Source organism: Egretta garzetta, unplaced genomic scaffold (genome assembly GCF_000687185.1).
Source record: "Egretta garzetta isolate BGI_Z169 unplaced genomic scaffold, ASM68718v1 scaffold354, whole genome shotgun sequence".
In the NCBI taxonomy this organism is placed as follows: domain Eukaryota; kingdom Metazoa; phylum Chordata; class Aves; order Pelecaniformes; family Ardeidae; genus Egretta; species Egretta garzetta.
Genome location: NW_009259593.1, coordinates 1,988,632 through 1,998,766, shown reverse-complemented (window position 1 = coordinate 1,998,766; position 10,135 = coordinate 1,988,632).

Sequence of the window (10,135 nt, the reverse complement as noted above, 5' to 3'; positions counted from 1 at the left end):
CTTTCAGATGACAGCAGTTTGAGATTGCAACCCAACAGTGGTTAGCATGCCTTTTCTCCCTTTCAGTTGGTTTATAGCAAATTAGTGATACAAAACTCACTGAAAGATCTTAATGGAAGGGGAAGGGGATTGTATTATTCAACATCATTAAGCAAATCGATCTTACACAGCCGTACTCTCATGGCATACCTGCTCAAATGGTCTGACCAGGATTGCTTGTGCACAACATGGAGGACTTCATCACCTGAGTTATTCTTGATTGTCAATGGTGAACTAAGTTTTTGAACAAATCCCTTCTATCCTTTAGGATATCCTTTATATCCTATTGCTGTTGTCTTGCCATTAGCCCATTGGGCTATCAGGAGGAGGGCTGGCGTGTGTGATTTGCTGCACGCTCTGCCGCTGTCCTGCTGCCAGTTTCGGGTCTTCATCTGTGCTGTGGTCTCACCAGCGCAAGGCCTCTGGGGCTCGACAGCAGCAACACATTCCTCCATTTGATGAAATTACATCCCTCTGTATCCATATAGGCCTCTCTTTAACTGTCGTTCTGGTGTTTTCACACACACATATTTCCGGTCATACAGGCTTTATACCCATCTCAATATTTCTGTTAAAATCTATGGAGATTCATATAGAAATTCAGTTCGTCCACTTTTTCCTCACAGCGTTGCAGCGGCAGCTCCAGTAGCGCTCACCAGAGAAATACAGGCAGGCTCAGGGGTTTAATCCTGCATAGCAGTTTGGGACCTGCTCAACTCAGTCTCCACCAGCAGCGTAGCAGCACTGGTGCAGCCAGAAGATGTAAAAGCAATGCTTTTTTTTCCCCGCAGTTAAAGCTCTTATGGAGAAAGCACTAGCTGCTTAGAAAGGCTGTCATTGCTTGACCAGCTGATGTATAACTCCAGACTAATTGAATAGCAGACTTTCAGATGTGTTGGAAAGCTTTTAAAAAACCAAAGGCCTTTGCACTGGAGTGAACCAAAGCTATTAGCCCCTAATTAAAACATGAGGTTTCATCTTTACCTTTCTAGAGATCACAGAAATCTATGTATTTTTCAGGCTGTAAGCCAGAAATCAAACATTCATCACATAATTGCAGTAAGTGTGTGCTAATACTTCTCATTAAGTGTGATTTATGAATTCCAGAAGAGCCTAAGAGGTAAATATATGATACGTGAACATCACAGCTTTCAACATTCAGTAAAGGCACTGCATTTGAAAATCTGTGCCTTTGCAATTCCCTCAGAATGGTGTGGTTTCATCTCATGTCACTGCTGATCTTGCAACAAAGAACACTTCAGCTGCCAGCAAGTACAGCGGCATGGCTTGGTGGAAAGCCCATGTTGCTGGGCCTTGGAAGAGGTATCACCTTCATGGGCTCTTCTTGTTTGCTGGGTGACCTTGAATAACTTCCCATCTCGTTCCTGAATGCATTTTTTGTTAAACACTTTGCAGTCTATCCATAGGAAATGGTGTGTTACAAAAATGTGATAGCACTATTATGCAGCTAACCACTCGCCAATCTTGCAGTCAGGACATGAGCATCAAAGAAGGAGGGATATAATAAATGTTAGCAGAGGCTCATAGCAAAGGGGGTGAAGAGGAAACTGCTAGGTTGTGAAATGCAGCTTTCTTTGTTGCAGGGGAATGAAAGATTTACACTGGTGTTTGACCTTAACTAATTATACCCCGCATAGGAGTGTCTAACAGGATAAAAATGTTTTGTATTCCTTATTTCCTGCTCAGCCTCAGTGGGCAGGAGTGATTTAGGGTGAAATTAAATCTTTCCCATGCTCTGGCATGCTGCTTTGGAGTAGAGCGCGCTCAGATATTCCCTTCTACATATAATCTGAAGGCAGCATGAAGGGTTTGTTGTTTCTGAATCAGTCAATAAAATATGATGAATAATCTGTGTAATTTGGGGTCAAGACTGATGTAACAAAACAAAAGCTCTGAAGGTCTTAGTTTTACCTCGCCCTGCTACAGCTCCCTGAGCAGCTTCATGTGTTGAGACATTACTACAAATTAATCAGAGAATCACAATCACCCAGCTGAGTCAGAATCAGCCCCTGAACACTTGCAGAGATAGGAGGGTTGCAGATGAGAGCGATCGTAGAGCCGGGGCAGAGGGGTGTGTAGCCCTGGCCGTAGCCCCCCAGGCACCGGCGTTCCCTCGGAGCTGGAGGAGATCCATGTCTCCTGGTGAAGCGCGTGAGCCGGCGGGTAAAGCCTGCCCTGGGTGAAGAACTGTGGGTAAGCACATTCTCCTTCTATTTCTATGCATTTCCAACGTGATTTTTTGTTCTTACCCAGTTAACTGTGCTTAATGGATAGTTTTCTGCCCTCTCCCTGGCAGGCAATTCTGTTTGATAGTAATGGAAGCTTTCTGCAAGAAGAAAGGCAGGCCAGGGCAGCTCTGAGTTTTAGCTGCCATCTGCATTTACTCAAACCTCTCTGGCTCTAAGAATCCTGCTCTTTCAGATATTCAGATCAAAATGAGGGAAGCATCTAACTTCTCGACCTTGCCCTTCCAGGTTAATTTATAAGCCCTACATAACCAGATTTTCCAAAATCCTAGGTTAAAGACTTGCTCCCTTTAGAGCAGCAAACAATACAAAAGGTGCAACAGCTGAGCTTGGGAGAGAGGGAGTGCAAGAGCAAATGCTTCACATCCCTCAAGAAGGCAGGGGACAGGGTAAAATGGTTTAGCAAATGCTGCTTTAAGGTGGAAGACTTTCTGGAGCATCAGTAGGAATCAGCTGCCTGTTCTGTGCCTGTCTGCAACCTAAAGTTCACGCAGCAGACTTCTGACCAAACTGCAGTTTATTAATCGCTTATGCAGGAACAAAGTAATAAAATGCTAACTAGGGTGCTGGCGAGACAGGCTCTTGGATCTGATTTTGTTGGTTTCCATAAAAGGGGCTTGCTTGCTTTTTCCCAGCCATTCTCTCCAGGAATCTGTGTACAAAAATATTTGTTCCATAACCACAGCGAACAGCCTGGCAGCCGCCTGCATATTTGAGGCTTTTTGCTGTCTCTGAAGTTCAACTCTGCAGGAGCCTATGCTGCCACTGAGTCTAATCCTGATTTCGGGCTTTAATGTCCCCAGCCCAGCCCCGTGGGACTGGGGCTGCTGACTGTGGTGGCAGTACATCTCCTGCGAATATAGGGCGAAGATTAGCCTTCACGTTGTGCCGCTAATGATAAGTAGCAATGAAAATAATAAGGAGCACTCTCGTAGCGCTTTACATCTTCAAAGTGCTCTGCTGATACTAATGAAGCTGCCACGCAGCCTTGCCACAAAGGTATGGGTTTCTACTGCGCATAATTTAACTGTACTGTATTGGTATGCAGTAAACCAAAATTGGATGGTGTCTTCAGATAGCAATAAGGAAATCAATTAACTAACTACTGGCTGCTTATGGCCCAACAAACGAGCCAGCTTCAAAGCTGCCCCATGTCTTTTGGTTAGCCTTGGCGCATCTTTGGGAACCTCAAGCATTCATGCAAGGCAGCACAGTGCCAAGTGTTTAACAATGTGGCTCCAGTGTTTTGCAGCAGCTCAGTTTCCATCTGTGCATATGGCCTCCACCATCTCCTCACCCTGCCAGAGGATGCAGTCCCAGTCCCATGGAGTTAAACCTGTGCACTGCTGTGCTTCACTGCAGACCCCCAGTTTCTGTGCTGCTGGCACCGTGTTGTACTTACGGCATCATACTGGTGTGTACTGGTCGCAAAGGAAAACAAGGTCACACTGCCTGCATGTGCTGTGCTGACGGGCCAAGGAATAGTGACAGGACAAGAGGTAATGGCTTTAAACTAAAACAGAGTAGGTTTAGACTGGATATAAGGAAGAAATTCTTTACAATGAGGGTGGTAAAACACTGGAACAGGTTGCCCAGAGAGGTAGTGGAGGCCCCATCCCTGGAGACATTCAAGGCCAGGTTGGATGGGGCTCTGAGCAACCTGATCCAGTTAAAGATGTCCCTGCTCACTGCAGGGGGGGTTGGACTAGATGACCTCTAGGGGTCCCTTCCAACCCAAAACATTCTATGATTCTATGAATAGAGCAGATGCTCTGCCTTAACGGCAAGGTTTCAAAGCCTTTCCGGGCAGTGAAGCCACCTGCCCGTGGCTCTGCAGTGCCTGGCTGACATCAGCGCGAGCCAGCGGCCAGTGGAAGTGTAGGTATTGGTTACTATTGGTAAACGCTCCCAGAAGAAGGATGACCCTGATGATATGGTCATGGTGCTGGGTTCTGAGTGACCTATTTCCTCTCAGGAAAGAGCTTGAGGTCACTGTGGGCAGACTTCTGACGATTCAAGCTCAGTGCTCAGCAGCAGGTCAGAAGGCAACAAGAAAGTTAGGACGGATGGGGAAGGAAACCAAGAAGGCAGCACTAAACGTTGTTGCTGAATGAATCCAGGTCATAGAGCAGACCGCACAGACTATTCAACATGCGGCTATCTACTCTGGTTAGTCCTTTTTGAGCCAAAAAGGGCATTGTAGAGCTAGGAATGATACAGAGAAGGGTAACACAGTACGGGAGGGCATCTGTGTAAAGTGGGGTGGGCTAGCTTAAAACTGTTCCACCTGGAAAAGAGACTAATGGGGAGAGCTTTGGTCGTGGCTGTGAACGGCACAGAGACGAACGGGAGGAACAGTGCCGTGGCGCAGAAGGCAGGGTGTGCCCACGGAGCTGGCCGAGGCGAAGGGAAGCGCTGGTTCACGCAGTGCAGCAGCGAATCGTGGAGCTTGTTGGCACAGGATGCTCTAGGTGCCAAACCAAAAATGTGTTCAGAAAGTGATTAGGCAGGTTGATGGCAGCGAGGACTGTTAAACACACTGGTCTGGAATCAGCCACTGCCTCAACAAGTTTCTCACCACAGGCTGTCAGGAGACTAAACCAGGGGAAGTATCGCTCTATACGTGCCTCTCATGCCGTCCCGTATGGTTTTGGGGTAGGTGAACTCTTGCTCTAGTTTATTAAGACTGCTTTCATTTGTTATCCCAAACATATGCAGTGCACAATTTCTGCCGTGTTGTGCCAGCGTATGTGCTATTGCAAGCAAAACATGACGTATGTGCTGCCAAAGCAATCACGTTCTGAAAACAGCATGGCATGCTTCGTATTGTACAAAAGGGTTTTCCTGTGATAAGGGAAGACCTGCCCATTCGCCTTTGTGCCTCTTATCCCGCTTGGGAGCAGAGCCTTCCTCCCCAAACGCTTTGCTGTGTCCAAACAAGTGATTAAGCACAGATAGGAAACCTAACCTCTCCCAGTCTGTCAGCCGCAATCAGTCATTTCATATTCTCAAAACTGCAGTATCGGCTTCAAAATTAAACCAAATGTATTTATTGCTTTCACCAGAATCCAAATAGCTAGACAGTATTTTTAAAGCAGGAAAGCTCCTTTATTCACACCCACATACAGTGGAAGTTGTATTAGGATGTGGTCATGCTATTGTTTTGTTTTGCAGAAGGGTAAGTTGTTTTGCAGAGAGAGAGAGATTACATGGGTCATACATTGAAAAGTTCTTCACATTTTCTTTTTGCATGTTTAAGTATTCTCACAAAACTAATTTAAAGTTTATTTTAAAAAGAAATCTCCTTCTCTTCCTCTGTCTTGCTGTTCTCCCCAGCCTGCAGCCAGCTAACCCTCAGCTCACAGAGGTACCTGTTGTGCAGGGCTGGCTCAGCTGGGAGGGACGCCCTGCCTGCTGTGCCCCTGCATCGGGCAGCTCCAGCGTGCTCCACGTCGCAGCGTGCATCCCACCGGCACAGCTGGGCAAGCTGGCCCCGGGAGACCCCAGCTTCTGAAACACAGGAGACAGATGCTGGTGGGGGAGGATGGGCAGGGAGGAGAAAGCTCCAGTGCTGCTGGCTGGGAGGCAGAGCTGTACTGGAGCTGGATCAGCCTGCTGTGCTCCAAACAGCTGTTAGCACCACATCTGGTTCTGGAGCTGCCTGAGAAAGCTCGCGTCTGGGGATCTGCATCGCTCGTGCTCGGGTAATGACCAGCTCCTCCACCTGCTTCCAGCACAGGACCCTTCCCCCATCTCCCAAGGGGAAGAGGAGCTGCCATCCTGGGGGCTCCCCCCATGCTTCATAGACTGCCCAGATGGGTCTCCTGAGTGGTGAGGGTGCTGAAACGGTGGGAGGCTGTGTGGAGCAGTAACCCCAGTGCGTCTCCAACTTGTAAGGTCTAGCTAAACCAACAAACATAATCCTTGAGGATCCCTTCTGTGACACAGCCATGTGCTGGGCTTTGGCTATTGCGTGTCCCTGAGGGGAGAGAGAATGTCAGCGGCGTGAGGGATGCTTGCTCAGCGATTGCCAGGGTGCTTGCAGCACTGCTGCTCCGGAAAGGGCTGGTTTGGGGCTCCAGGGCATGCTGTGAGGGGCTGACCTTGCTTGGGGGCTACACTGGCTACATTGCAGACCCTGTTTTCGTGAAGGTAGCATACCTTTAACTGCTGTATTATAGGGACAGCAGTGGTACTGCTGAAGTCTTGAAATAGCAAGTGTGACAGTCTCCATTTGTCATCCTCCCAAGATTAACACCATAGCTCTTTACCGGTGGATTTTGTAGAACCTCTCAGCGTTAAGGCTGTTTCCTTGCAGCGTGTAACATCCTGAGTGCCTGTTGGACCCAGCACAGATGCAGGGGCTTGCTCAGCCTGCTGGCCTGCGGGTGTTGTGTCTGCCTTGGATGTGGTACAGTAGAATGAACAAATGCAGCCGCAGCCTGACACCCTGCGGAACAGTCCTCCCCTGGCCACGGGACGGGTGTGACTGACACTGGCCTGTCTCTGTTGGGGCTTGGGGGGTAACACATCTCCCCTGCATGAACCACAGCAGAAAGCTCTGCTGCAGAGGCCTTTGCAGGGTTAATGGACAGCATCACTCCTCCCTCTGCTCCGCCAGGGTGATTCAGTAGTCAGCTGCGTTAGTGTGTCAGGGTGAGCAGATGGACCCTGCCAAGCCAGTGAAAAGCAGCCTCTCCCCAGAGAGGAAACACCCCTGCGAGTGGTGTGAGGCTCCCTCCCGCCGCCGGAGCTGCTCTGGGGAAGATGCTCAGGCAGCTCCCCAGCTCCCGTGGCCCCAGCTGGGCTGGAGCGCTTGCTCTGGGTGCCGCTGGGGAGTGGGGCTGGGCTGCAAAGGGTGGGCAGTCTTACAGGGGCGTATGAGAGGCCTTCAGACTAAGACAGTCATGCGCAGTGAAACCCTGCTGGGCTGCCTGGCTCTTAAGAGGCTGGTCAGTAAACAAGCATGCTCAAGGCCATTTTTTTGGAAGGAGCTAGAGACTTGGTTTGGTTTGCCTGAAACTCGCTGCTGAGCGAACACTTCTCAAGTCAGAGACTTTGATGGAAAGCGGGTGGTTGTAACCTGGGTGCTGGTGGCTCTGGTTTGTGGGTTTGGTTTGCTGGCTCGCACCACAGTATCTGAACCTATCATGGTTTAACCATGGAGGTTGGCGATGGAACAAATGAGAGGAAATAGCCTCAAGTTGCGCCAGGGGAGGTTTAGATTGGATATCGGGAAACATTTATTCACAGAAAGGGTTGTCAAGCATTGGAACAGGCTGCCCAGGGAAGTGGTTGAGTCCCCATCCCTGGAGGTATTTAAAAGACGTGTTGATGTGGTGCTTAGGGACAGGGTTTAGTGGTGGACTTGGCAGTGTTAGGTTAACGGTTGGACTCGATGACCTTAAAGGTCTTTTCCAACCTAAACGATTCTGTGATTCGATGTGCAGCTCAGGCAGGCTGCCGACAGGTTTCCCCAGCACAGACGCTCACCCTTGCTGCCTTCTCACAGCTGGGCCGAGCTCTGTAAGGCGGCCATCGCAGGCTAATGGCTACGTGGGGATATGGTGTGTGTTAGGGGACGTGGTTCCCTCTGCGGGCTTTGATGGGAGGGGGAACAAATGTGCAGAGAGTCCCCAGTGCTTACTTTTCCCTCTGATGTCTCTGGAAGAGCCTTTGTATATGAAACTACTAAGGGTCTGGTTGTACCTTATGTTTAACTCTTCTGATAAAACCCATGTGTGACTTTTTTTTTCTTGTTGCTGCCTGTTAGAGGAAAAGAGGCCTGTCTGGCCTTCAGATAATGCTTTTCCCATCTCAAATCCTGTTTTTTTTCTAAGGTTCTCACCGAAACACATGGGTTTTAGGACAAAAAAGCAGAGGCTAGACAAAGCTCAAGCAGGGGTGCAGCGCTCACTTGCTGCGTGGGGCAGCAGGATCAGGATCAGGGGCAGCAGGATCGCTGCCAGCAGCGGATGCTCTGCCCCAGGGTGGTTTGACTGTGCAAGAGAGAGCAGTTTTGCTAGAGCAAAACCTCATATCTAGCTCCCCTCCTCCTTTTTCTCTGCCCTTCCTACAACAGCAATCTAGGGAGGTTGTGTAACTCGCTCTTGGCCGTGAACCTCTTGATAAGAGGTTTACGGAAAACCTGCCTGTGGTTTATTTTCATTTCCGGGCCTTACTGGAAATGAAGTCAAGTGTCAGCTTCAAAGGGAGTCGCTCAGCGTGCGTCAGTACTCGATACTGCCGCCCTGCCTGCCTCCTCTCCTCCAGCGCCCCGTCTCAGGACTGCAGCACCGGCTGCTGGGTCTATTCTGAGGTTTTATGAACAAGTGCGCAGGCAGGAGCGGTGCTTTCCCATACGTGTGTGGGGCGCTGGGATTTCTGCTGCCTGTGACATGCAATGTAAAGCAGACCTGGCTGCGTGTTGCCCCCGCAGCGCTTTACACCATGGTGTGCAGCCTGTGCTTCCCCAGCACACGGCGTTCCTCCCCGGGTGCTCTGGAGAGCATCTCCAGCTCTCGGGTCGCAGGCAAGGGTTTCTTGGTGCTGTTTTCCCCTATCGTGTCCACCACGGAAGTGGCAGTAGTGTAATACGTTCTTCCTGCCAACATGGCCTGGAGCAGAAAGGGTCAGAAACAGAAGCTTGTGTTTTTTGTTGGAGACACATCGCTTTAAAGCTCAGCAGTAGTCAGGACCGTTTGTGCTCCTCAGTTCCTCCTGCTAACCAAAAATCCCAGGCTAAGGAACATGAGAAGCTGCCTTGCAGCGTTAGTGAGTCGGAAGGGGCTGTGGGCTGCAGCAGAGCCAGAACTCCTGCTTGGATAAGAATTGAATGTTTGAGTAACTGGAAGCAAGAATCTGACCGTGAAGCTGGCTCCCTTCACCCCGCTGCCTCCGAATGCTTGCGAGCGGCTGAGTCAGCGCCGCGCTCTGGAGTCGGTGGTGTGCCTTGGCTGCGCCTCGGGACAGCGGAGCACACATGTTTCACTCAACCTCTTTGATCCTTTCTTCCCAGTGTATTCACAGAGCAAATCTCCCCCATTACCTTTCCTTCTGCTTTTGTGACTGGCTGCTGCAGAAGCGCCGTCCTCTTCCTCGCTTTCCTACCGACTTTGGAGAGCAGAAGAGAATTGCCTCACTGCATGGCCCTTACCTCTGTTTTCCTGTCTCTTTGCTGCAGAATCCCCAGCAGTTTCAGCAGGTCTGATGCCAACATTTGAGTTTTGCTTCCCGTGTTCGGTGCACTGGTGTTCTTACTCTTGACAGCTATGGGGACTGTCCTCTCGCTCTTGTGTGCCTGGCTGAAAAGGAACCACGTTGCTGAGGGCCAAAGAACGCCTGCATTTTTCTAAAAGTGCCTGGGCTCCAGTTCCCGCTCGAGGGAGCAGAAGGAGCAGTTTTCAGCCAGTGCAATTTCCTGAACCAGCGCACCCCAGGGTGCGGCAGCGCCATGGCTGATGTGCAGCGGGGAGGGCTGCACGGGGCTGTCCCCTTTGGGCTGTGACACCTTCAGGGGCTGAGCAAGGAACCCCTTCTGGCAACTGACCCCCACCCCCCCATCATGTCTGGGAGCCTTTCAGGAGGAGGAGGATATGACCCCACAGATGTTTTTCCAACGCAAGCATTCAAGCTACTGCTCTCCCTAGTAGCATGGGTTTGCAAACTTTAATGAATCCCTGGGTAAGGCATTTATTTAGCTCAAAAAAGAAAAAACCCAAACCATCAGGAAATGCCCCATTAATGTACTGGAGATAGAATCAGGCTGGAAAACTCCAGGCTGGACTGTAACAGCACAGCCTGTGATATAAAACCCATGTGTTCAGCAG